A 26,480-nucleotide genomic window follows, 5' to 3' on the forward strand; every position below is an offset into this window, starting at 1 on the left:
GTGGAACTTAACTTTGCCATACCCCTTGAATGTGCATTGTACCAAACAGTGACTTGCTTTCAAAAAATAGAATACGGAAGAGTAAAGAAGTGCCTTTGTAGTGGAGAAACCTGTCAAACACTACTTTGGCCAGGCAATGAAGGTCAACATCATCAACAATGGCATGTTGCATGTGTCTTTGATACGATGTGAAGAAAATGATACTTCACAATCTGAAGCTCTTTTTACACAATCCATTTTCTTTACTGGTATTGGACGTACAGCGGCAACATGAAGGCTTTTCTTACATATTCCTGATGACTCCCTTTTATTATTCACAGGTGTTACATGAGTAAATATTTTGAGCTTCTATCTCCGTCTTGGGTAAATTTTCTGGTGAAATCAAATGACACTATTAATTTAATAATTGATATGTTTGGGTTTAATTCTACTAAAATAGTATTTTCCATTTGCCTGTCTGCTCTCTCTTACTCTGTTCATCTTTTCTTGACATCTCTAGAGTGAACAGATATTTTTAGTATTCCATTTTATCTCCTCTGTTGACTTTTTAGTCATGTCTCTCTGTGTTATTTATTTTGTGGTTTCCCTTATGCATTTTTAATTTATCAAGTCTACCTTCAAAAATAATCTACTGCTTTATAAACAATGTGTACTTGTTTTATAAACAATGTGTACAAAAGTGTACTTCAAATTACCAACCTCATGTTCTTTGTGTCCTTATCATATATTTAATTCTACATATGCTATAGATCTCACAATCTCTTGTTATTTAAATCAATAGTGTCTAAAAGATATTTAAAGAGATAAAGATATTGATATATATGAAAACATGGACATAGATGTAGATATTTAGAAATATATTTACTTATATATTTGCTTTTTCTGGTATTCTTCATTCATTTCCTATAGCCTGAAGAACTTCTTTTAGCATTTCTTGTACTGCAGGTTTGCATCACATGAATTCTTTAAGCTTTTGCTTATCTGAACATATATTTATTTCAACTTTATTTTAAATATAGAAATCTTTCTGCATGATATTTATTTTCCACCACTAAAAGCATGCCATTCCAACATTTGGGGTAGTAATTTCTGGTAAGAAATCAGCACTACTCTTCATATTGTTCCACTGTATGTAATGCCTTTTTTTTCTCTACAGCTCTTTTTACTATTTTCTTCTTTCCTTTGGTTTACCACAGTTTGACTATGATGCGCCTATATCTAGTTTCATCATACATATTATGCTTAACCTCTGAATTGATATATTAACAACTTTGCAAATATTTTTGCTATTATCCCCTTAAATAGTTTTTCTGCTAGATTTTTTTAACATCTTTATTGGACTATAATTGCTTTACAATGGTGTGTTAGTTTCTGCTTTATAACAAAGTGAATCAGTTATACGCATACATATGTTCCCATACTTCTTCCCTCTTGCGTCTCCCTCCCTCCCACCCTCCCTAGCCCACCCCTCTAGGTGGTCAAAAAGCGCTGAGCTGATCTCCTTGTGCTATGCGGCTGCTTCCCACTAGCTATCTATTTCACATTTGGTAGTGTATATATGTCCATGCCACTCTCTTACTTTGTCACAGCTTACCCTTCCCCCTCCCCATATCCTCAAGTCCATTCTCTAGTAGTTCTGTGTCTTTATTCCCTTCTTGCTCCTAGGTTCTTCATGACCTTCCATATATATGTGTTAGCATACGGTATTTGTTTTTCTCTTTCTGACTTAATTCACTCTGTATGACAGTCTCTAGGTCCATACACCTCACTACAAATAACTCAATTTCGTTTCTTTTTATGGCTGAGTAATATCCATTGTATATATGTGCCACATCTTCTTTATCCATTCATCTGTCATTGGACACTTAGGTTGCTTCTATGTCCTGGCTATTGTAAATAGAGCTGCAATGAGCATTGTGGTACGTGACTCTTTTTGAATTATGGTTTTCTCAGGGCATATGCCAAGTAGTGGGATTGCTGGGTCGCATGGTAGCTCTATTTTTAGTTTTTTAAGGAAGCTCCATACTGTTCTCCATAGTGGCTGTATCAATTTACATTCCCACCAACAGTGCAAGAGGGTTCCCTTTTCTCCAAACCCTCTCCAGCATTTATTGTTTATAGATTTTTTGATGATGGCCATTCTGACCAATGTAAGGTGATATCGCATTGTAGCTTTGATTTGCATTTCTCTAATGATTAATGATGCTGAACATCCTTTCATGTGTTTGTTGGCAATCTGTACATCTTCTTTGGAGAAATATCTATTTACGTCTTCTGTCCATTTTTGAATTGGGTTGTTTGTGTTTCTGATACTGAGCTGCATGAGCTGCTTGTAAATTTTGGAGATTAAATCTTTGTCAGTTGCTTCATTTGCAAATATTTTCTCCCATTCTGATCGTTGTCTTTTGGTCTTATTTATGGTTTCATTTGCTGTGCAAAAGCTTTTAAGTTTCATTAGGTACCATTTGTTTATTTTTGTTTTTATTTCCATTTCTCTAGGAGGTGGGTCAAAAAGGATCTTGCTGTGATTTATGTCATAGAGTGTTCTGCCTATGTTTTCCTCTAAGAGTTTGATAGTGTCTGGCCTTATGTATAGATCTTTAATCCATTTTGAGTTTATTTTTGTGTATGGTGTTAGGGAGTGTTCTAATTTCATTCTTTTACATGTACCTGTCCAATTTTCCCAACACCACTTATTGAAGAGGCTGTTTCTTCTCCACTGTATAGTCTTGTCTGCTTTATCAAAGATAAGGTGACCATATGTGCATGGGTTTATCTCTGAGCTTTCTATCCTGTTCCATTCATCTATATTTCTGTTTTTGAGCTAGTTCCATACGTCTTGATTACTACAGCTTTGTAGTATAGTCTGAAGTCAGGGAGCCTGATTCCTCCAGCTCCATTTTTCTTTCTCATGATTGCTTTGGGTATTCGGGATCTTCTGTGTTTCAACACAAATTGTGAAATTTTTTGTTCCAGTTCTGTGAAAAATGCCTTTGATAGTTTGATAGGGATTGCATTGAATCTGTAGATTGCTTTGGGTAGTAGAGTCATTTTCACAATGTTGATTCTTCCCATCCAAGAACATGGTATATCTCTCCATCTATTTGTATCATCTTTAATTTCTTTCATCAGTGTCTTATAATTTTCTGTATACAGGTCTTTTGTCTCCTTAGGTAGGTTAATTCCTAGATATTTTATTCTTTTTGTTGCAATGGTAAATGGGAGTGTTTTCTTAATTTCACTTTCAGGTTTTTCATCATTAGTGTATAGCAATGCCAGAGTATTTTGTGCATTAATTTTGTATCCTGCTACTTTACCAAATTCATTGATTAGATCTATTAGTTTTCTGGTAGCATCTTTAGGATTCTCTACGTATGTCACCTGCAAACAGTGACAGCTTTACTTCTTCTTTTCCGATTTGGATTCCTTTTATTTCTTTTTCTTCTCTGCTTGCTTTGGCTAAAATTGCCACAACTATGTTGAATAATAGTGGTGAGAGTGGGCAACCTTGTCTTTTTCCTGATCCTAGTGGAAATGCTTTCAATTTTTCACCATTGAGAATGATGCTGGCTGTGGGTTTGTCATATATGGCCTTTATTATGTTGAGGAAATTTCCTTCTATGCCTACACTCTGCAGGGTTTTTATCATAAATCGGTGTTGAATTTTGTCAAAAGCTTTCTTTGCATCTATTGAGATGATCATATGGTTTTTCTCCTTCAATTTGTTAATATGGTGTATCACGTTGATTTATTTGCGTATATTGAAGAAGCCTTGCATTCCTGGGATAAACCCCACTTGATCATAGTGTATGATCCTTTTAATGTGCTGTTGGATTCTGTTTGCTAGTATTTTGTTGAGGATTTTTGCATCTATGTTCATCAGTGATATTGGCCTGTAGTTTTCTTTCTTTGTGATATCTTTGTCTGGTTTTGGTATCAGAGTGATGGTGGCCTCATACAATGAGTTTGGGAGTACTCCTCCCTCTGATATATTTTGGAAGAGTTTGAGAAGGATAGGTGTTAACTCTTCTCTAAATGTTTGATAGAATTCACCTGTCAAGCCATCTGGTCCTGGCTTTTGTTTGTTGGAAGATTTTTAATCACAGTTTCAAATTCGTTGCTTGTGATTGGTCTGTTCATATTTTCTATTTCTTCCTGGTTCAGTCTCAGAAGGCTGTGCATTTCCAAGAATTTGTCCATTTCTTCCAAGTTGTCCATATAGTTGCTTGTAGTAATCTTGTAGTAGCTTGTATGTAGCTTGTAGTAGCTTGTATGTAGCTTGTAGTAATCTATGTATGCAGCTTGTAGTAATCTCTCATGATCCTTTGTATTTCTGTATTGTCAGCTGTTACTTCTCCTTTTTCATCTCTAATTCTATTGATACCAGTCTTCTCCCTTTTTTTCTTGATAACTCTGGCTAATGGTTTATCAATTTTGTTAAACTTCTCAATGAACCAGCTTTTAGTTTTATTGATCTTTGCTATCCTTTCCATCATTTCTTTTTATTTCTGATCTTTATGATTTCTTTCCTTCTGCTAACTTTGGGGGGTTTTTGTACTTCTTTCTCTAATTGCTTTAGGCGTAAGGTTAGGTTGTTTGAGATGGTTCTTGTTTCTTAAGGTAGGATTGTATTGCTATAAACTTCCCTCTTAGAACTGCTTTTGCTGCATCGCATAAGTTTTGGGTCATCATGTTTTCATTGTCATTTGTTTCTAGGTATTTTTTGATTTCCTCTTTGATTTCTGCAGTGATCTCTTGGTTATTAAGTGGTGTACTGTTTAGCCTCCATCTGCTTGTATTTTTTACAGATTTCTTCCTATAATTGATATCCAGTCTCATAGCGTTGTGGTCGGAAAAGATACTTGATACGATTTCAATTTTCTCAAATTTGCCAAGGCTTGATTTGTGAACCAAAATATGATCCTAGAGGATGTTCCCTGAGCACTTGAGAAGAATGTATATTCTGTTGTTTTTGGATAGAATGTCCTATAAATATCAATTAAGTCCATCTTGCTTAATGTATCATCTAAAGCTTGTGTTTCCTTATTTATTTTCATTTTGGATGATCTGTCCATTGATGAAAGTGGGGTGTTAAAGTCCCCTACTATGATTGTGTTACTGTCGATTTCCCCTGTTATGGCTGTTAGTATTTGCCTTATGTATTGAGGTTCTCCTATGTTGGGTGCATAAATATTTACAATTTTTATATCTTCTTGGATCGATCCCTTGATCATTATGGATTGTCCTTGTCTCTTCTAATAGTCTTTATTTTAAAGGTTATTTTGTCTGATATGAGAATTGCTACTCCAGCTATCTTTTGGTTTCCATTTGCATGGAATATCTTTTTCCATCCTCTCACTTTCAGTCTGTGTGTGTCCCTAGGTCTGAAGTGGGTCTCTTGTAGACAGCATATATACGGGTCTTGTTTTCATATCCATTCAGCCAGTCTATGTCTTTTGGTGGGAGCATTTAATCCATTTACATTTAAGGTAATTATCAATATATATGTTCCTATTCCCATTTTCTTAATTGTTTTGGGTTTGTTATTGTAGGTCTTTTCTTTCTCTTGTGTTTCCTGCCTAGAGAAGTTGCTTTAGCATTTGTTGTAAAGCTGGTTTGGTGGTGTGGAATTCTCTTAGCTTTTGCTTCTCTGTAAAGGTTTTAATTTCTCTATCAAATCTGAATGAGATCCTTGCAGGGTACAGTAATCTTGGTTGTAGGTTTTTCTCCAACTTCACTTTAAATACGTCCTGCCACTCCCTTCTGGCTTGTAGAGTTTCTACTGAAAGATCAGCTGTTAACCTTATGGGGATTCCCTTGTGTGTTATTTGTTGTTTTTCCCTTGTTGCTTTTAATATGTTTTCTTTGCATTTAATTTTTGATAGTCTGATTTGATTAATATTTAATATGTGTCTTGGCGTGTTTCTCCTTGGATTTATCCTGTATGGGACTCTCTGTGCTTCCTGGACTTGATTAACTATTTCCTTTCCCATATTAGGTAAGTTTTCAACTATAACCTCTTCAAATATTTTCTCAGTCCCTTTCTTTTTCTCTTCTTCTTCTGGGACCCCTATAAGTTGAATGTTGGTGCATTTCATGTTGTCCCAGAGGTCTCCTAGACTGTCCTCAGTTCTTTTCATTCTTTTTTCTTTATTCTGCTCTGCAGAATAAAGAGTTATTTCCACTATTTTATCTTCCAGGTCACTTATCCATTCTTCTGCCTCAGTTATTCTGCTATTGATCCCTTCTAGAGAATTTTTAATTTCATTTATTGTGTTGTTCATCATTGTTTGTTTGCTCTTTAGTTCTTCTAGGTCCTTGTTAAATGTTTCTTGTATTTTCTCCGTTCTATTTCCAAGATTTTGTGTCATCTTTACTCTCATTATTCTGAATTCTTTTTCAGGTGGACTGCTGCCTATTTCCTCTTCATTTGTTAGGTCTGGTGTGTTTTTGCCTTGCTCCTTCATCTGCTGTGTGTTTCTCTGTCTTCTTGTTTTGCTTAACTTACTGTGTTTTGGGTCTCCTTTTCACAGGCTGCAGGTTTGTCATTCCCGTTGTTTTTGGTGTCTGTCTCCAGTGGCTACAGTTGGTTCAGTGGGTTGTGTAGGCTTCCTGACGGAGGGTACTAGTGACTGTGTCCTGGTGGATGAGGCTGGATCTTGCCTTTCTGGTGGGCAGGTCCACGGCTGGTGGTGTGTTTTGGGGCGTCTGTGGCCTTATTATGTTTTTAGACAGCCTCTCTGCTAGTGGATGGGGTTTTGCTCCTGTCTTGCTAGTTGTTTGGCATAGGGTGTCCAGCACTGTAGCTTGCTGGTCGTTGAGTGAACCTGGGTCTTGGCATTGAGATGGAGATCTCTGGGAAATTTTCTCCATTTGACATTACATGGAGCTGGGAGGTTTCTTGTGGACCAGTGTCCTGAAGTTGGCTCTCCCACCTCAGAGGCACAGCCCTGAAGACTGGCTGGAGCAGCAAGAGACTTTCATCCACATGGCTCAGAATAAACGGGAGAAAAAATAGAAAGAAAGAAGGAAAGAAAGAAAGAAAGGAAGAAAGGAAGAAAGAAAGAAAGAAAGAGGAAGAAGATAAAATAAAATAAAGTATAATAAAATAAAGTTATTAAAATAAAAAATAATTATTAAGAAAAAAAATTTTTGAAGTAAAAAGAACGGACGGACAGAACCCTAGGACAAATGGTAAAAGCAAAGCTATACAGACAAAACCACAAACAGAAGCATACACATACACACTCACGAAAAGAGAAAAAGGGAAAAACATATATATCTTTGCTCCCAAAGTCCACCTCCTCAATTTGGGATGATTTGTTGTCTATTCAGGTAGACCATAGATACAGGGTACATCAAGTTGATTGTGAAGATTTAATCTGCTGCTCCTGAGCCTGCTGGGAGAGATTTCCCTTTCTCTTCTTTGTTCGCACAGCTCCCGAGGTTCCGCTTTGGATTTGGCCTTGCCTCTGCGTGTAGGTCGCCTGAGCACGTCTGTTCTTCGCTCAGACAGGACAGGGTTAAAGGAGCTGCTGATTCGGGGGCTCTGGCTCACTCAGGCGGGGGGAGGGAGGGGCACGGAGTGCGGGGCAAGCCTGCGGTGGCACAGGCCGGTGTGACGTTGCATCAGCCTGAGGCGTGCTGTGCGTTCTCCCTGGGAAGTTGTCCCTGAATCACGGGACCCTGGCAGTGGCGGGCTGCACAGGCTCTGGAAGAGAAGGTGTGGATAGTGACCTGTGCTTGCACACAGGCTTCTTGGTGGCGGCAGCAGCAGCCTCAGCGTCCCATGCCCATCTCTGGGGTCTGCGCTGATAGACGCGGCTTGCGCTCGTCCCCGGAGCTTGTTTAGGCAGCGCTCTTAATCCCCTCACCTCGTGCATCCGGAAACAAAGGGGGAAGAGAAAGTCTCTTGCCTCTTCAGCAGCTCCAGACTTTTTCCCGGACTCCCTCCCGGCTAGCCGTGGTGCACTAGCCCCTTCAGGCTGCGTTCTCGCCGCTGGTCCTCTCCCTGCGCTCCGACCGAAGCCCGAGCCTCAGCTCCCAGCCCCGCCCGCCCTGGCGGGTGAGCAGACAAGCCTTTCGGGCTGGTGAGTGCCGGTAGGCCCTGATCCTCTGTGCAGGAATCTCTCCGCTTTGCCCTCCGCACCCCTGTTGCTGCACTTTCCTCCGTGGTGCCGAAGCTCCCCTCTCCGCCACCCGCAGTCTCCACCCGCGAAGGGGCTTCCTAGTGTGTGGAAACCTATCCTCCTTCACAGCTCCCTCCCAGTGGTGCAGGTCCCGTCCCTATTCTTTTGTCTCTGTTTTTTATTTTTTCTTTTGCCCTACGCAGGTACGTGGGGGAGTTTCTTGCCTTTTGGGAGGTCTGGGGTCTTCTGCCAGCGTTCAGTAGGTGTTCTATAGGAGCTGTTCCACATGTAGATGTATTTGTGGAGAGGAAGGTGATCTCCAGATCTGACTCTTCCTCCATCTTGAAGCTCCTCCCCCTCTGCTAGATTCTTACTTCTCCTTCTTGGGCTCCAAATATATGTGTTAGACCATTTTATATGGTCCTATAAATCTTGCAGGCTCCGTTCTCTTTTATTCACTCTTTTGACTTTTGCTATTTAAATTTGGAAACTTTCTTTGACCATTTAAGAACACTGATTTCACTGATTCTTTTCTCTGCTGTGGCCAGTCAGCTGATAAGCTCATAGGAAGAATTTTTCATTTCTATTACTGTATTTTTCATTTCTAGCATTTATATTTGACTATTCTTTTATAATATCTAACCCTCTGATGATACATACCATCTGTTCATTCTTGTTGTTATCTGCCTTTTGCCCTAGATCTTTTAACATATTTATCATAGTTACTTTGAAACAGCTGGCCTTTTCCATGAGACCCTTTAAAATTTCTATTTTGGTTATTATTAAATCAGTGGTTGATAATTCCAACATCTCCTGACTGCTTCATTGTTGATGATAGGTCTCATTTTCTTTCTTCTTTTCTTGTCTAATAAATCTCTCTTAAATGTCATAAAATTGTAAAAAAAAAAAAAATAGAGACAAATAAATTATATTTATGTCTAGAAAAAAGCAATCCCCTTCTTCTGAATCAATCTTGACTGTAGTTGAGCTTGGTCTAGAATCTGTTATTGCTTTTGTTAGATTTAGTTTACTGAGGTTTCAAATTACTTGAAGGTAAGTTCAGAACCTTTCTTTTAGTAGACTTGGGATCTGAATGCTTACAGCATTGTTTCCCTGTCCTTAGACTTCAGTAGGTCCCATTCTCATGCACCTTGGAAAGTGTTAATTCATCTCTGTTTCCCACACCCACTCACACATGACTTCTGCCTCATGCTCATTGTAAGACTCCGAGTGTCTGTGGAGAGTCTGTTCCTTCTTCTGCATGGTTCCCAGCCTTCAGGAATCTCTGTGCACCTATGTCTGAAGGATTACTCTCAGCTCTCCTCCAAGCATAAATAGATGTTGCCCCCCACTCAGTAGAAGGTGTGGAGGGCTGGAGGCTTTCTCTGTTATCCTTCCCCTGCCTTCACGTTTTAGCAGGCCCATCGCACCAACACACAATGAGTACCTGAAGTGCACAGGGGTTTTCTCAGTGCTACTGTCCTCCCCTCAGACTTCAGCATTCTCTGCATACCTGAATCCCAGGTAGAATCTGTCTCAGCTCTGCGGTGCTGCTCACAATTTTCTCATGAGTGCTCAACGAAGCTTGTGGAAAAGATTTGGTAGGTGGTTGCAAATTTTCTATCTCTGCCTCCCTGGGATTCTAAACTGTCATACCAGCCCATTATCAGTCTTTAACAACTTATTAAAAGTATCTCTTTTCTCCTTAGTCACAGCTATGATGGCTTCTTCTTCCTCCTGCTGTTTCACCAGATAAAAAAGTAGCCATGGATCACTTCTCTTCTAGGTCAAGTTAATTACTCTGTGGTTTATAATTCAGTAGGTTTCTTTGCATGCTCATATCTCTGACAAGCTTAAGAAACTATGACTTTAAGGTTCTTATTGCTAAGGTGGAGGAACATTCTCTTGCAACTCTTTCTATATCCAAAATGGAAGTAGAAGTCCTCATCACAAATTTTATTTCTAATTGACTATTTCCTTCAATAGTCTCTTTGAACAATGACTAATGAAAGATGTTTTAAATTTTTTTAATATTTGCGATTCATTTCTCTTATTCCTAGAAGTTTTTTACTTTTAATTTCTCTAAAACTATTGAGATGCCCACCATCAGGATTTCTCAGAAAGATATAAAATTTCTAGGTTCTGGATTTATTAAGCCTCAAGTGATGAATCCAATGTACAGTAGTAGCTGAGGTAGCATACATGGCGAACTGCTAAGAGAATATTCTGATTCCCACAAGAATTATGAGGAATATTTCCCTACATGTAAAACTAGAACAATATTGCTACAGAACTAAAAGTTTATGAATTTTAAAGTATAACTACGAAAGTCCAGGTGAGATTAAGGTAACTGTGAGGACATAAGAAGTCATGTTGAATACAAAGATTTATTGCTTAAGCCTAATCCTCAGAGTAATAGAAAACTAGTGCAATTCATTGAAATAATGAAGGGTCCATTTACTGGACTTTATATAAACAGCTATTTGAAGCTTAAGGGAAGCAAAACAATATTCTTGACATAACCTTAATATAAAATATTATCTGCATTTTAAGATACAATCACCTTGAATACAAGCTTGAAAACTTCAAATTGATTTTTTAAAAGTACTGATAGGTGGTTTTATCATCAAAATAGATATTCAATAAATTCAAAAATAAATATAACCATCCCAATGTAATGAATTGATATTGCTGTATTCCAGCAATGCATTTCTAGTTTAAAATATATATAATTGTCCAAATAATCAGGAAAGTTCTGAGTTAGCAAGCAGGAAATTCAGAAATAAAGGGAAGAGAAACAAATACTTTATTAAATATTAGTATAGATAATAAATGTTGAATAAAAACTACATTTGTTATTAAAAATCTCTCATGAATTATCCTTCAATACAAGAGGACTAATTATAACTTCAATATGGGTGAAAGGAAAGTAGAGAAACTGAACTTAAAGTATTTACTATGTGCCTAGCACTGGCACTGTTACATCACAACTTTATTTACGTATCCCAATGTGCATTTTATAGAACTTGTGGGTCAGCAGTCAGTATCCTGGCCTAAAACAAATACTAGTAGGGCTTAGTTTCCAAATCAAGCGTGGTTGACTTTTAATTCCATGTTCCGAGAAAAAAAAATTGGAGGTAGTATGATAAGAAGGATAGGTAGAGGAGGCCTAACTTCAAAGGTAATAAGTTCTCTGTGAAACCACAGAAAGCAGACATCAGAATGGGGAGGGCCATCAAACAATAAAATTCTCTCAGGAACCACTAAATCAATTCTTGGCCACAAAGAAAGGAATACAAATATTCCGGCAGCTCTCCGCACTGGTTATCTAATAGTGAAACAACTTAGGCAGGGATTTAAAATATTACCAAATCACTAAGGTCTATGGCTGGAAGCATCAATCAAAGGAGGCATAAAAATGCCTCATAGGTGAGCCAAGGGACTCCTTATAAAATAAAGTTTGGTTAAAACATAGCTAGAGATCAGCAAATAGCTTGAATATCCTTCAGCAATGCTCAAGGCAGTGAAAGAGTTGACTTGTTCATTTACGCAGCTCCAAGATATCAAAGCAGTGGTAAGGCTGGCAGTTTAAAGACACAGAGTGATCTTGAAAACCAAATCAGCTGAAAAGGAAACAGCCCTCTACTTTTCTGAATAATTGTCTTCCTCATGACACTTATTGCCCCCAGAATATTCCTTATGAAATTAAGGATTAACTTTACACATGTTAACTTTCTAAACCCAACCCACTAGTCATAATCTTCATAATATACAGTAGCTCGAAAGAATGCTCTGCATTTGGATCACAGCATTTATTTATGCCATTTATACATAGCTGTTTGAAAGAGAAAAATTAAGAGCTTTGTATCTGACAAAGGACATAACTGACTGGAAATAGAATTTTGCATATTAGAATTCAAACAAATAATAAATATGCACATACATGCATGAAGTCAAGTACAAAATTAAATAGAGATTATCCTATCGTGCTGAGAAATATGTAATACAGCTATGAAATGTGGAAGTTTAAATACTATCTTGTAAGGAGGATTATTCTCTTTAAAAGCTTTGCCTATGAAAATCAGCAATGTAGGTCAGTAAGTATAATGTTTCTTCAAAATGTATCCCAGCAGAATCAAACCTAATAAGTTACTGGCACAGTTCTTTTTCTCACATAGAAAACTTGTTAATATAGATGATACTAATTATCGAAGTCTATGGATATATCTGTGAAGCTTTAATTTTTAATCATGGTGAATGATTTGTCTGCAAGTAATAGAAAAACCAACAAAGAAGCAAGAAAATATTTATTATTTTACCTAATGAGAACCTGAAATTAAGCAGTTACTCTTTCCATTATGTGACTTGAAAATCAAGAATCTGAATCAACATCAGTGTTAGTTTAAGTTTGGATTTAAGGGACAGGAAACCCCAAAAGAAAATGAGGGTCAAAAACATGGAAATTTAATTATTTATTATGTAAAAGTTCAAATACATGGTCTGTGGCCAGAAAGATGCTCCACAGAATTGGAGATCTAGAGTCTATCTTGTTGCACCACTATTGTATCACTTCCATCCCCAATTCACCTTATAGTATAGGATTGCTTTAACCAGAGCCATCTTATTTTCATTCTAGACAACAATAGGAGAAAAGGGAGAGAAAAAAACTATCAGAATTTGCGTATCTTTGGTCAGAACTTAATGACCTGACAGCAACTAGCATCAAGAAAATTTGGTACATGTTAGCTTTATTTCAAGCAGCCATGAACATAGCTAAAATTCAGAAAGCCTGTTATAAAGAAAAGTGTGGAACACCTGTTCCTTCTACAATATTCCTGCAATTTTCTTGTTTTCCCCAAGATATCAATTTTTTTTCCCCAGTACTCCCACAGGAGACCTCCGATTACAACTCATTGGACAGAACTATGTCACGTGCCCACCTGTAATTACAAGGACAGTTGTGAAAGCAAGGATCTGTCCCGGTAAAGAAGATTGGTTTGAATGATCAAGACCAATGATAATTAATCTTCTCAGACAAGGAACATTCATGTCAAAACAAAGTTCAGTGGCATGTACACATATACACTACCAAATGTAAAACCGATAGCTAGTGGGAAGCAGCCGCATAGCACAGGGAGATCGGCTTGGTGCTTTGTGACCACCTAGAGGGGTGGGATAGGGAGGGTGGGAGGGAGGGAGACGCAAGAGGGAAGAGATATGGGGACATATGTATATGTATAACTGATTCACTTTGTTATAAAGCAGAAACTAACACACCATTGTAAAGCAATTATACTCCAATAAAGATGTTAAAAAAAAAGTTAAAGTTTTGTTAGCAAGCAAGACTGGAGTTTAGCTATTGACTGAGTAAGCCACAGTGTTTGTCAATACAGCAATGTTTTGAGTGTGCTGTTAAAAATGCAATGACATAATAAAGCCAAACATAAAAATACAAAGCACATACTTTTCAGTTTTGGAAAGTAGTATTAGTGAAATCAGTGGAATTGATAGGGAGGAAGGAAGGAAGGTAGAAAGGAAGGAAGGAAAAAAGGAAGGGAGGGAAAGAGAGAAAGAAGGAAGATAGAAAATCAAAAATTTTTTTTGTTTCTAAATATTGTTTTGTTTAAATAGGAAATCTAAACATATTATATACTATTAGAATTGATTGAAACTGGGAATAAAACATATAAAATAATATGTGATACAGCTGAAATTTTTCAGAAGAAAATGTCTTAAATGTCTTATGGGAAAATAAGAAAGATTGAAAAATAAACTAAATATTCAGTGGTTGAAGTAACAATAACAATATATCAAATCAAAATAAAAGAAATATGCAAAGATGAAAGTGAAAGTTATGGGGTAAAATTCAAGAATGTTTTAGAACTAGATATCTATTAACCTAATTTAATATTACATTAAAAGATAAAAATGTATAAAAACTGCTTTAGATACTAAAAAGGAATTGGAAACAATAAGTATACATTCTTGATTTTAAAAAAATAATAATCATGTGACAAACTAAGACTACGAGAAATTGCATTTAATCTATTAAAGACTATCAGGAATCAATAAGAAACTCCTTATTAAGAATGAACAAAGAAAAAAAGCCCCAAATCATCAATTATTATCCACATTATTCTTCCAATAAATATAGTAATAAAATTAGAGAATTTAGTCATCTGAATAATAGAAAGTTAACACAAATGATAATAATCACTGTTATCATTAATAATAAATAGGTACATTAACTAACATAGTAACTAAACATGAGAAAACTCATCAAGATGCAAGACAAAACACACATAGTCTATACCATATCCTTGCTCTATAACATGGGTCTATAATATTATCAGATATAGCCAGCTTTTTAAAAAGGTAATGTAAAAGTATTTTATTCACAATACAAATAAAATAAATCAGAATAAAACAAACTCAAAATTAATCAGCAAGACTTTTATAAAGAAATAATAAATCTTTACTTAAGAAATATCAAACATGGCCTGAATAAGTAGAGAGAGATCACATTCCTGGACAAAAGAATCACTGTGTAAAAGAGTTCACTTCTCTTCCAGCCTACATAAATACAGTACAATTAAGCTTCTATCACCCGGTAAAACCTGGATAGATGGCTTTCCCTAGAATATAAACTTTATAGAGTTCCTGAACTTCAAATTGGAAGTGCTGGGAAGACTTCAATAAACAGCTGATCTGAGAATCAGCAAAAAACTTTGCAAACTTCCAATTTCAAAAGATAGACATGAAAACATCATGGTTAGACAAAATAATCCATGATTTCAATTATCACTCCCCCAACACAGAGCAGTGAAAACCACAAGCCCAGTTGGTTCATATTCCCTGTAATAATTTGAGATATAGCTGCTGCTCACAGTAGCTAGCTCTAAGTTGAGAAGCCAAGGAACTTATTTCCAATAGTGGCTAATAGTTACACTGAGCCAAGAGAGAGAAACCAAATCAGTGACAGTAAATTTAATGTAATGCCAATAGCAATCCCAAGGTAATTTTTTTAAGTTGAAAAAATGATTCTAAAGTTAATCTGGAAGAGTAAATACATAAATTTTGAAGAAAAATTCTAATGGGTATTTCTACCAGCTAAACTTTAAAGTGTTCTATAAAGATATTGTAAATAAAAGGTTAAGTCACAGCACAGGACAAAGAAATCATTGGAACAAAACAGAGAGTACAGAAACAAATTCACAAGGAAATGTAGGATTTGATGAAGCATTGAAGGTTATGATATTTGTTCAGTTATCCCAGTGTTGGGATAACTGAGTATAAATTTGGAGAAATAACATCTTTTATATCTGTTCCTCATACCATAACCAAAACAAACAATCAAAAGGATTAAAATGATAAGCACTAAGACTTCAGAAACACAAACAAAACACAGGTAAATTTTTAGAAGGTATGCCAAATATTCTGGTGGAAGTTTTCTTCTAAGCATAGGTAATCAAAGACAACAAAGGGAATTCAGTAAACAGATATAAATTACCAGATCCTCAGCACTCTGTAAGAAAGCCTGGGATAAATCCTTTCAGGGGAGACATCTCATCCCTAATTTTTATTTTTCCTGAGCACAATAATTTGAAATCCTTGTCAACCATTTAAAATATACATAAACAAATTCTTCTATAACATTCAGAAATCCTTTACTTTTATTTTTTTCATCTTGAACTCATATTTCCATTTCACTCCATCATTAAGTTACATGATAACACAATATCATTTTATGCTTAAATCTTTTATTAAACAACCCATCTTAATTCTGTCACAAAATATGTATATATAATAAATTTTATATTTTGTTATACAAGGCTTTATTAAATTGTTTTTCTTCTAGATTGACTTGCATTATAATTATTAGTAGTAAGTAATTGATCTTAGCACAAACATACTACTAATTTAAGTAATTTTAAGATAAAAATAATTCATTCAACATGCATATCTCAATGAGATTAATAAAGTTATTTTTTAATTACTAAACTTATCCAGGGATACATGTGTTATTGCTGGAATATGACAGTTTATAGTCAACCTACTGACAGTTTTCATTTTATTACTTGAAGCAGTAAAGAAACTTGTTTATCTGTAAAGCAGATAGGAATGAAAGAGGTTTTATTTTAACATCACTCAATTCTTTGAAATCCTTCAGAATTACATGCCAAATAACATAAAAGTCTATTATCAAAAATTATTATTAATTATAAACCAGTTGATTAGGTTATGGTTTAGATTTGTGGAAAGCAAAGAACATGAAGTAACCTGAATTAGAAAAATTTTTAACCCAGTAATTAGCATCATTCATTGTTTTTATTTGAGGTGGGTGTGATACTTAATTTTATGATCAACTTGACTAAGGTAAGGGATGACCAGGTAGCTGATAAAACATCATCTCTCAGTGTGTCTGTGAGAGTATTCCCAGATGAGAATAAATTTGAATTGATAGACTGAATAAAGAAGAGTACCCTGCCCAATGCAGGTGGGCATAATCCAATTTGATGAGGGCCTGAATAGAACAAAAAGGTAGAGGAAAGGTGAATTTGCTCTTTTTACTTGAGCCGAGACATCCATCTTCACCTGCCCTCTGGTACTGCTCTCCTGGTTCTAGGGCATTAAGACTAGGATTGGGATTTACACTATTAATTCTCCTGGTTCTTAGGCCTTCAGGTTTGAACTGAATTGCACCACAGGATTTCCTGGTCCACCAGGTTGCAGATGGTGGATCCTGGGCTTCTTGGTCTTCGTAATTATGTAAGCCAATTCCCATAATAAACCTTCTTTTATATATATCTATGCATATGCTATTCGTTGTGTTTCTCTGGAGATCCCTAATACATCATTACAATCAACCTAAGTTTAAAATCATCATAAAATGATTATAATTTATGCCATAAAGGCATTTGGTTAAATCCATTAGCCATGCAGATTGGGTGAGTTAGCAGTTGGAGAATAACCAGTAAAACAACATCGACAACCAGAAACAACAACACAAACAAAGCTTCGACTAAACTGTATCGATATGAAACTAATACTCGATGGCATTCTGAACTGTGAAGCACTAGAGGCATTCCAAATAAAATCTGAAGCATGTTGTCCCTAACATTTTTCAGTTTTCTAGTGGAAGTTCCTGCCAGTGGAATTTCACAAAAAGGGAGAAGAGGAGACTCACTACTACTGGAAAGAAGCAATCAGAATCATCAATACTAGCATATTATATTACTGCTCACTTACTGATAAACTCAAGACAATTAAAGAAAAATAGGCCTAATAAGCAATTTCAGCTGATTAACAAACGAAGACATTAGCATTTGACTTGATAGACTAAGAAGACTGCCTTCACCAATTCAGGTGGACATCATCCAATCAGTGGAGGGCCTAGATGCAACCAAAAAGTCAGAGAAAGGGCAAATTTGCTCTTTGCTTGAGCTGGACATCCATCTTTTCCTGCCCTCAAACATCGGGTGTCCTAGTTCTCAGGGCTTCCGACTCAACATGGGATTTACACCATTGGCTTCCCTGGTTCTCGGGCCTTGAGATTTGAAATAGAACTACACCACCAGCTTTCCTGGAACTCCAGCTTGCAGACAGCAAATCAAAAGACTTCTCAGCCTCCATAATCATGTGAACCAATCCCCCGTAAGAAATCTCTTTCTATATATCTATATATACATATATCCTATAGATTGTTTCTCTGAATATCCTTCATTAATACAGAAGGGATCCCCAAAAATGCTTTAGCAAAACTTTGTAAATGATAATTAATTGTACCTGTTATTCTTTCTCTTTGGTGCATCTTGTTTAACTTGATATAATAAGAAAAGGCTTCTATTAGATGATAAGTTTTATGTGCCCCTCCAAATTCTTTCTCTTTCCTTCTCTGCTCTGCTCTCTGCTCTGGTATGCTGACTTGCATCAAGAAGTCAGTGGGCTTCCAAGCCTTCTAAATTTCTCTCTGGCTTCAGCTAAAGGAAGACTTAGCAGATTATCTGAAGGAGAGAAGGGAGCGAAATCAGCGTCTTTATTCTCCTGAATCCTTCTGCTTCAAGACTGCCTCAGACTGGCTGTGTCCCTAAACAAAAGGTAGTGCTCATTTCCAAGCAGCCTTGTCTACAAGATTGACTCTCCTTCCAGGGTTCAATAAGCCCTCCCTTCCCTTCCCTTTTCCTTGTGGCTAAGTGGTGGTGACAGTTTCACTGCTGCTTGGCCCTAGTTCTCATTTCACTGCTTGTGGTTCCTCTATAACTCCACCATTCCCCTTTGTAAATAAACTGTCTTCAAAAATTCTAATTTTAGGGCTTCCCTGGTGGCGCAGTGGTTGAGAGTCCGCCTGCTGATGCAGGGGACACAGGTTCATGCCCCAGTCCGGGAAGATCCCACATTCCACAGAGCAGCTGGGCCCGCGAGCCATGGTCACTGAGCCTGTGCGTCCGGAGCCTGTGTACCACAGGCTCATGTACCACAGAAAAAAAAAAATCTAATTTTAGTGTGTCATCTGCTGAATCTTGACAGATATAGAGTTGGAGTTATGAAGATATTTGAATTCTGTTATAATTTTATTAATTTAATGTTTTTAAATGTTCTTAGCTTGAACTTTAAACATGTATTTGTCAGATATTTTGGAGCTGCAGATTAAGTTCATTCAATTTATGAAAAAAAATGTCCAGAATACAACCAAATTAGCAAAGCCAATTCTCATTTTCAAGCCAAACATCCAATTCTTTCTCTTTGTCACATAAAGTCCTATTTCATTTATCATTTTGCATAAATATGTTTCAAGGAATATTATTAAAAAGATTGAGAAACAAATAGTGGCACATCTTGAAAGACAAATTAGTACATGCTGTGCACTCAAGATTGAAATGTTGTTCATTTGACATGATGAGTTTATTTTAAATTATAAAAATTATATAATATATTAATATGCTATTTCCCATTATTTGGTTGTAATATGGCTATGCAATGTGTGTAGCTAGAATTTGTCATTTTTGAGGCAAGGAGCATGATAAAATACATAGTATTTCTTTGATAAACTTGTGTGGATACATATATTTTTGGCTTTCAGAATAATTAAGTAATAATCGGAATAAAAATTAGAAATAAGTTTACTTTGTTATACATTGATCATGTTTTCTTATATATTTAATGAAAGAAACAATTATCTATTGCTAAAACTAATATATCTGATAGCCAAAATACAATTTGAAAATTATAGATATAAAAGATTTTAATTTTATATTTTATATTTTAATTTTATATAATTTCTTCTGAGTATAAAGATGAGTTGACTGTCATTGGAGATATAGCTTTTGATATGATTTAATAAAATAGGTTTTAACTTCTTTATTAAATAAGGTGAAATTACAGATCAAAAAGAAATCTCTCTCTCTCTCTCTCTCTCTCACACACACACACACACACACACACACACACACAGGTTTTATACTGAGATCATTTGCCTTCAGAAATTTGCTGTACAACATCCCACATACATTTTTATGTATTTTTATTAATAGCACAGATTCTTCAGTTTGAAAATGCTTTTGAAATGGACCAGGGCTCTATGGTCCTTCCTGCCCCCCCTTGCTTCAGCCTGCCTTTTGTCTGTGAAAAAAAACTTTAGCCAAACAATAAGTTTCATCAGAGAAGTGAGAAAATGCAGAAACAAAAGAAAACAGTCAAACTTGAGACAAAACAATAGTATAGTCATTAAGCAAAGTCAAGGACCTTTACTTCCTCCTCAAGGATTATCGATAATATTCTGAGCCTATCCTGTGAGCTGTCCTACAGATACTGAAACCCCCACCAGGTGGAAGAAATTAACTACATGATGACCAGACTGTAGCCGTGACATAAGCTGCCACAATTCTGAGAACTGGCCTCAAAGAAATGGGAACAAACTGACCCTGGAACTAAAGACTACCTTTACCTAAAACAATCAAGATGTTGCTGATCAGACCACTGCATGACTAATTCCAAGGGAACCATCAGAACTGACAGTGCTGTTTCTACATGTAGCCCCTCCCTCCATCTATAAAAGCTCTTCCCCACTGATTGTCAGGTGGGGAGTCAGCTTTTGGACAGAAGGCTGCCGTCCCCCCACCCAGGTTGCTGGCATCTGAAATAAAGCAAACTTATCTTTCCACAAACTTGCCTTTTTATTGGTTTTTGTGCAACAAGCAAATGTATCTACTTTACATTTGGTAGTATATATATGTCCATGCCACTCTCTCACTTCGTCCCAGTAACACATCCCCCTCCCCACCCCGTGTCTTCAAGTACATTCTCTACATCTGCGTCTTTATTCATGTCCTGCTCCTAGGTTCTTCAAAACCATTTTTTTTTTAATGATTCCATATATGTGTGTTACCATACGGTATTTGTTTTTCTCTTTCTGACTTACTTCACTCTGTATGACAGTCTCTAGGTCCATCCACCTCACAGCAAATAACTCAATTTTGTTTCTTTTTCTGGCTGAGCAATATTCCATTGTATATATGTGTCACATCTTCTTTATCCATTCATCTGTCGATGGGCACTTAGGCTGCTTCCATGTTCTGGTTATTGTAAATAGTGTTGCAATGAACATGGTGGTACATGACTCTTTTTGAATTATGGTTTTCTCAGGGTATATGCCCAGTAGTGGGATTGCTGGGTTGTATGATAGTTCTATTTTTAGTTTTTTAAGAAACCTCCATACTGTTCTGCATAGTGGCTGTATCAATTTACATTCCCACCAACAGTGCAAGAATGTTCCCTTTTCTCCACACCCTCTCCAGCATTTATTGTTTATAGATTTTTTGATGATGACCATTCTGACATGTGTGAGGTGATACCTCATTGTAGTTTTGATTTGCATTTCTCTAATGATTAGGGATGTTGAGCCTCCTCTCATGTGTTTGTTGGTAATCTGTATATCTTCTTTGAAGAAATGTCTATTTAGGTCTTCTGCCCATTTTTGGATTGGATTGTTTGTTTTTTTGATATTCAGCTGCATGAGCTGAATTTTGTAAATTTTGGAGATTAATCCTTTGTCAGTTGCTTCATTTGCAAATATTTTCTCCCATTCTGAGGGTTGTCTTTTGGTCTTGTTTATGGTTTCCTTTGCTGTGCAAAAGCTTTTAAGTTTCATTAGTTCCCATTTGTTTATTTTTGGGTGTTTTTCCATTTCTCTAGGAGGTGGGTCAAAAAGGATCTTGCTGTGATTTATGTCATAGAGTGTTCTGCCTATGTTTTCCTCTAAGATTTTTATAGAATCAGGCCTTACATTTAGGTCTTTAATCCATTTTGAATTTATTTCTCTGTATGGTGTTAGGGAGTGTTCTAATTTCATTCTTTTACATGTAGCTGTCCAGTTTCCCCAGCACCACTTATTGAAGAGGCTGTGTTTTCTCCATTGTATATTCTTGCCTCCTTTATCAAACATAAGGTGACAATATGTGCATGGGTTTATCTCTGAGCTTTCTATCCTGTTCCATTCATCTATATTTCTGTTTTTGTGCCAGTTCTGAACTTGTCTCTCCCACTTGAGAGTCTCAGGCCTGAAACCCAGCCAGAGCACCAAACCCTGTCAGCCACTCAGCTCAGAAAAAAAGGGAAAAAAGAAAAGAAGAATGAATGATAGAAGGAAGGAAGGACAGAAAGAAAGAAAGAAAGAAAGAAAGAAAGAAAGAAAGAAAGAAAGAAAGAAAGAATAAAATAAAATAGTTATTAAAGTAAAAAAAATTATTAAAAATAAATTTTAAGTAATAAAAAAAAGAAAGACAAGAGCAACCAAATGAAAAATCAAATCCACCAATGATAACAAGTGCTAAAAACTATACTGAAAAGTAAAATAAAAAAACGGACAGACAGAACCCTAGGACAAAAAGCAAAGCTATAGAGACAAAATCACACAAGGAAGCATACACATACACACTTACAAAAGGAGAAAAGGAAAAAATATATTTTTTTTTTAAAAAAGAAAACAACCAAATCAATAAGCAAATCTACCAGTGATAATAAGCTCTAAATACTAAACTAAAATAAACATAAAACTGTAAACAAATTAGATGTGGAAAGCAAACCCCAAGGCTACAGTTGCTCCTGAAGTCCACCGCCTAAATTTTGGGATGATTCATTGTCTATTCAGGTATTCCACAGCTGCAGGGTACATCAAGTTGATGGTGCAGATTTAATCCGCTGCTCCTGAGGCTGCTGGGAGTAATTTCCCTTTCTCTTCTTTGTTCACACAGCTCCTCGGGTTTAGCATTGGATTTGGCCCTGCCTCTGCCTGTAGGTCACCTGAGGGCATCTGTTCTTTGCCCAGACAGGACGGGGTTAAAATAGCAGCTGATTAGGGGGCTCTTGCTCACTCAGGCCGGGGGGAGGGAGGGGTACGGAGTGCAGGGCAAGCCTCCGGCGGCAGAGGCCAGCGTGACGTTGCCCCTGCCCATCCCCCTTTTCCACCAGTGAAGGGGCTTCCTAGTGTGTGGAAACTTTTCCTCCCTGATAGCTCCCTCCCAGAGGTGCAGGTCCTGTCACTACTCTTTTGTCTGTGTTTTTTCTTTTTTCTTTTGCCCTACCCAGGTACATGTGGAGTTTCATGCCTTTTGGGAAGTCTGAGGTCTTCTGCCAGCGTTCAGTAGGTGTTCCGTAGGAGCTGTTGCACATGTAGATGTATTTTTGATGTATTTGTTGGGAGGAAGGTGATCTCCATGTCTTACTCCTCTGCCATCTTGAAGGTCCCCCAGTAACACTTTCAATATGAGAAAAAGTACTGAGAATAGCTTAAAAGAACTGCCTATGTTTAAATACCTGGGGTCAGAGAGGATGGAATTTGTGGTTAGCATTCAATCATTTCTTCATGTTTTTTCTTGTACTCACGGAACTCTCCCTCAAGTGTGATGCATTCTTGCTGGCAGCCAAATGTTGGAAGGGATGGCATTAAAAGAAATTTATCATCATACTTACCACCCCACTGTACCATATATCAGATTCATTATATTGTATGAGGTCAAATGTCCCCTTTCAATGACCACATTTTGTATGCTTCACATACTTCACATAAATATGGTAGAAGCAGATATTAAGCCCTGTGGGTTTGGATGGCTTTAACTAAATCATTAAAAGAAGTTTTTGTTTCATGTCCTGAAATTTGTCAAACAATGCATTTTTGTGGTTAAAGTAGCTACAATATCTAAAAATTCAATTTCTTAAAACTATATTGCCAGATTGTATTTGAAAACTGTATAATAAAGTATTTAACCTTACCCAGATGCTGGGCAATGGGAGATGATCTCTAGGACCTTAGGACCTCCTCCATGATAAGCATGTCTTTATTTACCTGGAGGTCTTTACCACTGGATGTCTAACAGTGTGAATTATGATGAGAACTTTGGGCCATATACGATATACTTTAGATATCCCCACTCTATCTCCAATGAGCTGGAGACTAAAGGCCAGCCATGTGGAAAGTCAAACATGGAGCCCCAATAATAACCCTGGACACATGCTCAGATGTGCTTCTCTGGTTTCCAATATTCTGTGAATGATGTCACATGTTGAGGCCAGAAGCATAATGCATCCTAAGGAAAATGAAAGCTTCACTTTTGAAACCGTCCCGGATTCTTCCCTATGTATGTCTCCCCTTGTCTGATTTTAATCTCCATCATTACCCTGTAATAAACCATACTTGAATAATACAGTTTCTGGTAAGTTCTTTGGGTCCTTCTAGTGATTTATCAAATCCGAGAGTGATATTGGGAAACCCCAAGCTTGCAATTGGTATTAGAAGCGAGGACAGTCTTAAAGACTGTGCTTCCTAACTTCACAGAAAATATCTCACATATACCCCCTTACAGATACTCCCTTTGATAACATTGCACTAGAGGACGTTAAATGCATGTAAAATCGTGCCTAACGTGGATCTTTAATATGAAGTTAAGAGAGCAATCATGAGCTGGCTAGCTACCAAGAGATCATAGGAAGTAAGGAGATTTTCTTAGAACTGTTGTTCCCAAAGATTCCAGTTAGCAGAGGAAAGAGGAAACACTGGATCAGAGAGGATACTGCTGGCAACTACTGTCATAACCTGTGCTGCTGGTGTTTATGAACTGGGACATCCACTGGGAGAATGTCAAGCGGGAAAGACATTACAGACTGGAGGAGCCTGGTGGTTTCCACCATCCCAAGGAGTGAAACAATGAACATCTTGGGGAAAGGCTAAAGATGCCTAGGCTAAAATATTGCTTCACAGAGGAAAACCTGACTCCAGTAAGACTAACTTGCAAAAATTGTAGAAAAGCACTGAAATTTGAGGTTGTAGCCTAGCATTGGGTTTTCAGTAGAAGATTTGGCCTGCTAAAAGGGAATTACAGTGCTATTTTCTAACTGGATTTCATATAAAATTAGAAATGTGTTCATCTGGAACATAATTTCCTCCTAAGAATTACAAGTTACTTAACATCTTATAATTAAGCTAAAGTTAAAATTGTATATATACACATATATGAATATACAAATGCTTGAAAATAATTCTAATAAATTAATAATAATGTTTAAGTTATAATAAATATTAACTGTAATTTACATTTGGCAGAGTGGCTTAAAAGTATAAGTAAATCAATATACGCATAACTAAAAAAGCAAAACAAAACAAAGTTCCAATTAAATTACCTTGCTTGGGCTTCCCTGGTGGCGCAGTGGTTGAGAGTCCGCTTGCCAATGCAGGGGACATGGGTTCGTGACCCGGTCCGGGAAGATCCCACATGCCGCAGAGCGGCTGGGCCCGTGAGCCATGGCCGCTGAGCCTGCGCGTCCAGAGCCTGTGCTCCGCAACGGGAGAGGCCACAGCAATGAGAGGCCCGCGTACCGCAAAAAAAATAATAATAAATTACCTTGCTTGCTTGACAGAATGTGAACAGGTAGTTCAGTCTTTGGTGGGTCACATTTAACTGTTTTTCCAATGTTTGGTTTTTAGTAAGAAGCAGTTTACTTCGGGCTTAATGGAGGAATCAAAATACTATATCAACAATCAAAGATAGGGCTCTACCACTATAAGAGAAGTTAAGGAAATAATAGGAAAAACACCTATGAAACTCTGTGGATTTAAAATATATAATATTAACTCAGGCAATGCATACTTAATCAGTTCACTGGTTAAAAATCCTGTGACAGTGAATTTCTGATCATTGTTTCTATACCGTAAGGTACGTTTTTGCTCAGCGTTCCCAATAACCTGCAGAAGCGTGGAGGCATCAGGTGAAAATCTTCTCAACTTATTACCCAAGAATCACCAGAGTACCTAGGGTTGGGCGGGGGGTGGGGTGGGGGTGGAAATTAGCCACCAAAGGTACTCAAGGACCTGTCAGGAAGGAAAGAATAAAAATACATTGGTGGGCTTCCCTGGTGGCACAGTGGTTGAGAGTCCGCCTGCCGATGCAGGGGACGCGGGTTCGTGCCCCGGTCCGGGAGGATCCCACGTGCCGCGGAGCGGCTGGGGCCGTGAGCCATGGCCGCTGGGCCTGCGCGTCCGGAACCTGTGCTCCGCGACGGGAGAGGCCACAGCAGTGAGAGGCCCGCGTACCACACACACACATAAAAAATAATACATTGGTAACATTCAGCAATAATTTATCTCTGATTGTAAGCTAAGCATATTTCTGCTTCACAGGAAGAAAGCTGTTGTCAATAATGATATTTGATTAACCTGGTGAGTTATATGAAGTACTATTTAGTGGTATAATCTGACTCTTTCTACAACTCTCCAGTGGCAGGAAGGTGGGTGAACAGTTTGTATTTGCAAATTTTGGAGTTTTAGAGAAAATGATCTGTCGTTTGATAAAATTAAGAACTGTATAATTTTGTGTAATGCTAGGGATTGAAGCTATCTCTCTTTGACTTCTGGAAGGTAGCCTATTTTAATTGCAAGGTCAAAACCAGACATAATACATGTTTCTGAATGGGCATAGTAGATTTTTGCAATGTTCTCATACTTAGAGATAATGCTGTGAATAACAGCAGAATGACAAGGTGGCTAAAGAATAGCTCACCAAAAACATTCAAGGCAAACAACTAGTGGAGAAACGTGACCCAATATTTCCACTGAGTTTTTAAATGATTGCATTTTGGCGATAGATTAGGGGAAAGGAGGAGAGAAAGAAGAAAAAAATAAGGAAAGAGATAACACAAGGACTAGAAATAATGAAGCTATAGGCATTTCAAGTGATTTAAATAACTCCCTTTTATCAAATTTCACCTGTGTGTGCAAGGCAGTGTTGTTCAACATAACAGTTGAGAAGTTACTGTTTATTATTGATGGCTGTTCAGGCTCGTTCAGAGGGAGGAAAAGCTGAG

Source organism: Tursiops truncatus, chromosome 2 (assembly GCF_011762595.2).
Source record: "Tursiops truncatus isolate mTurTru1 chromosome 2, mTurTru1.mat.Y, whole genome shotgun sequence".
NCBI lineage: Eukaryota > Metazoa > Chordata > Mammalia > Artiodactyla > Delphinidae > Tursiops > Tursiops truncatus.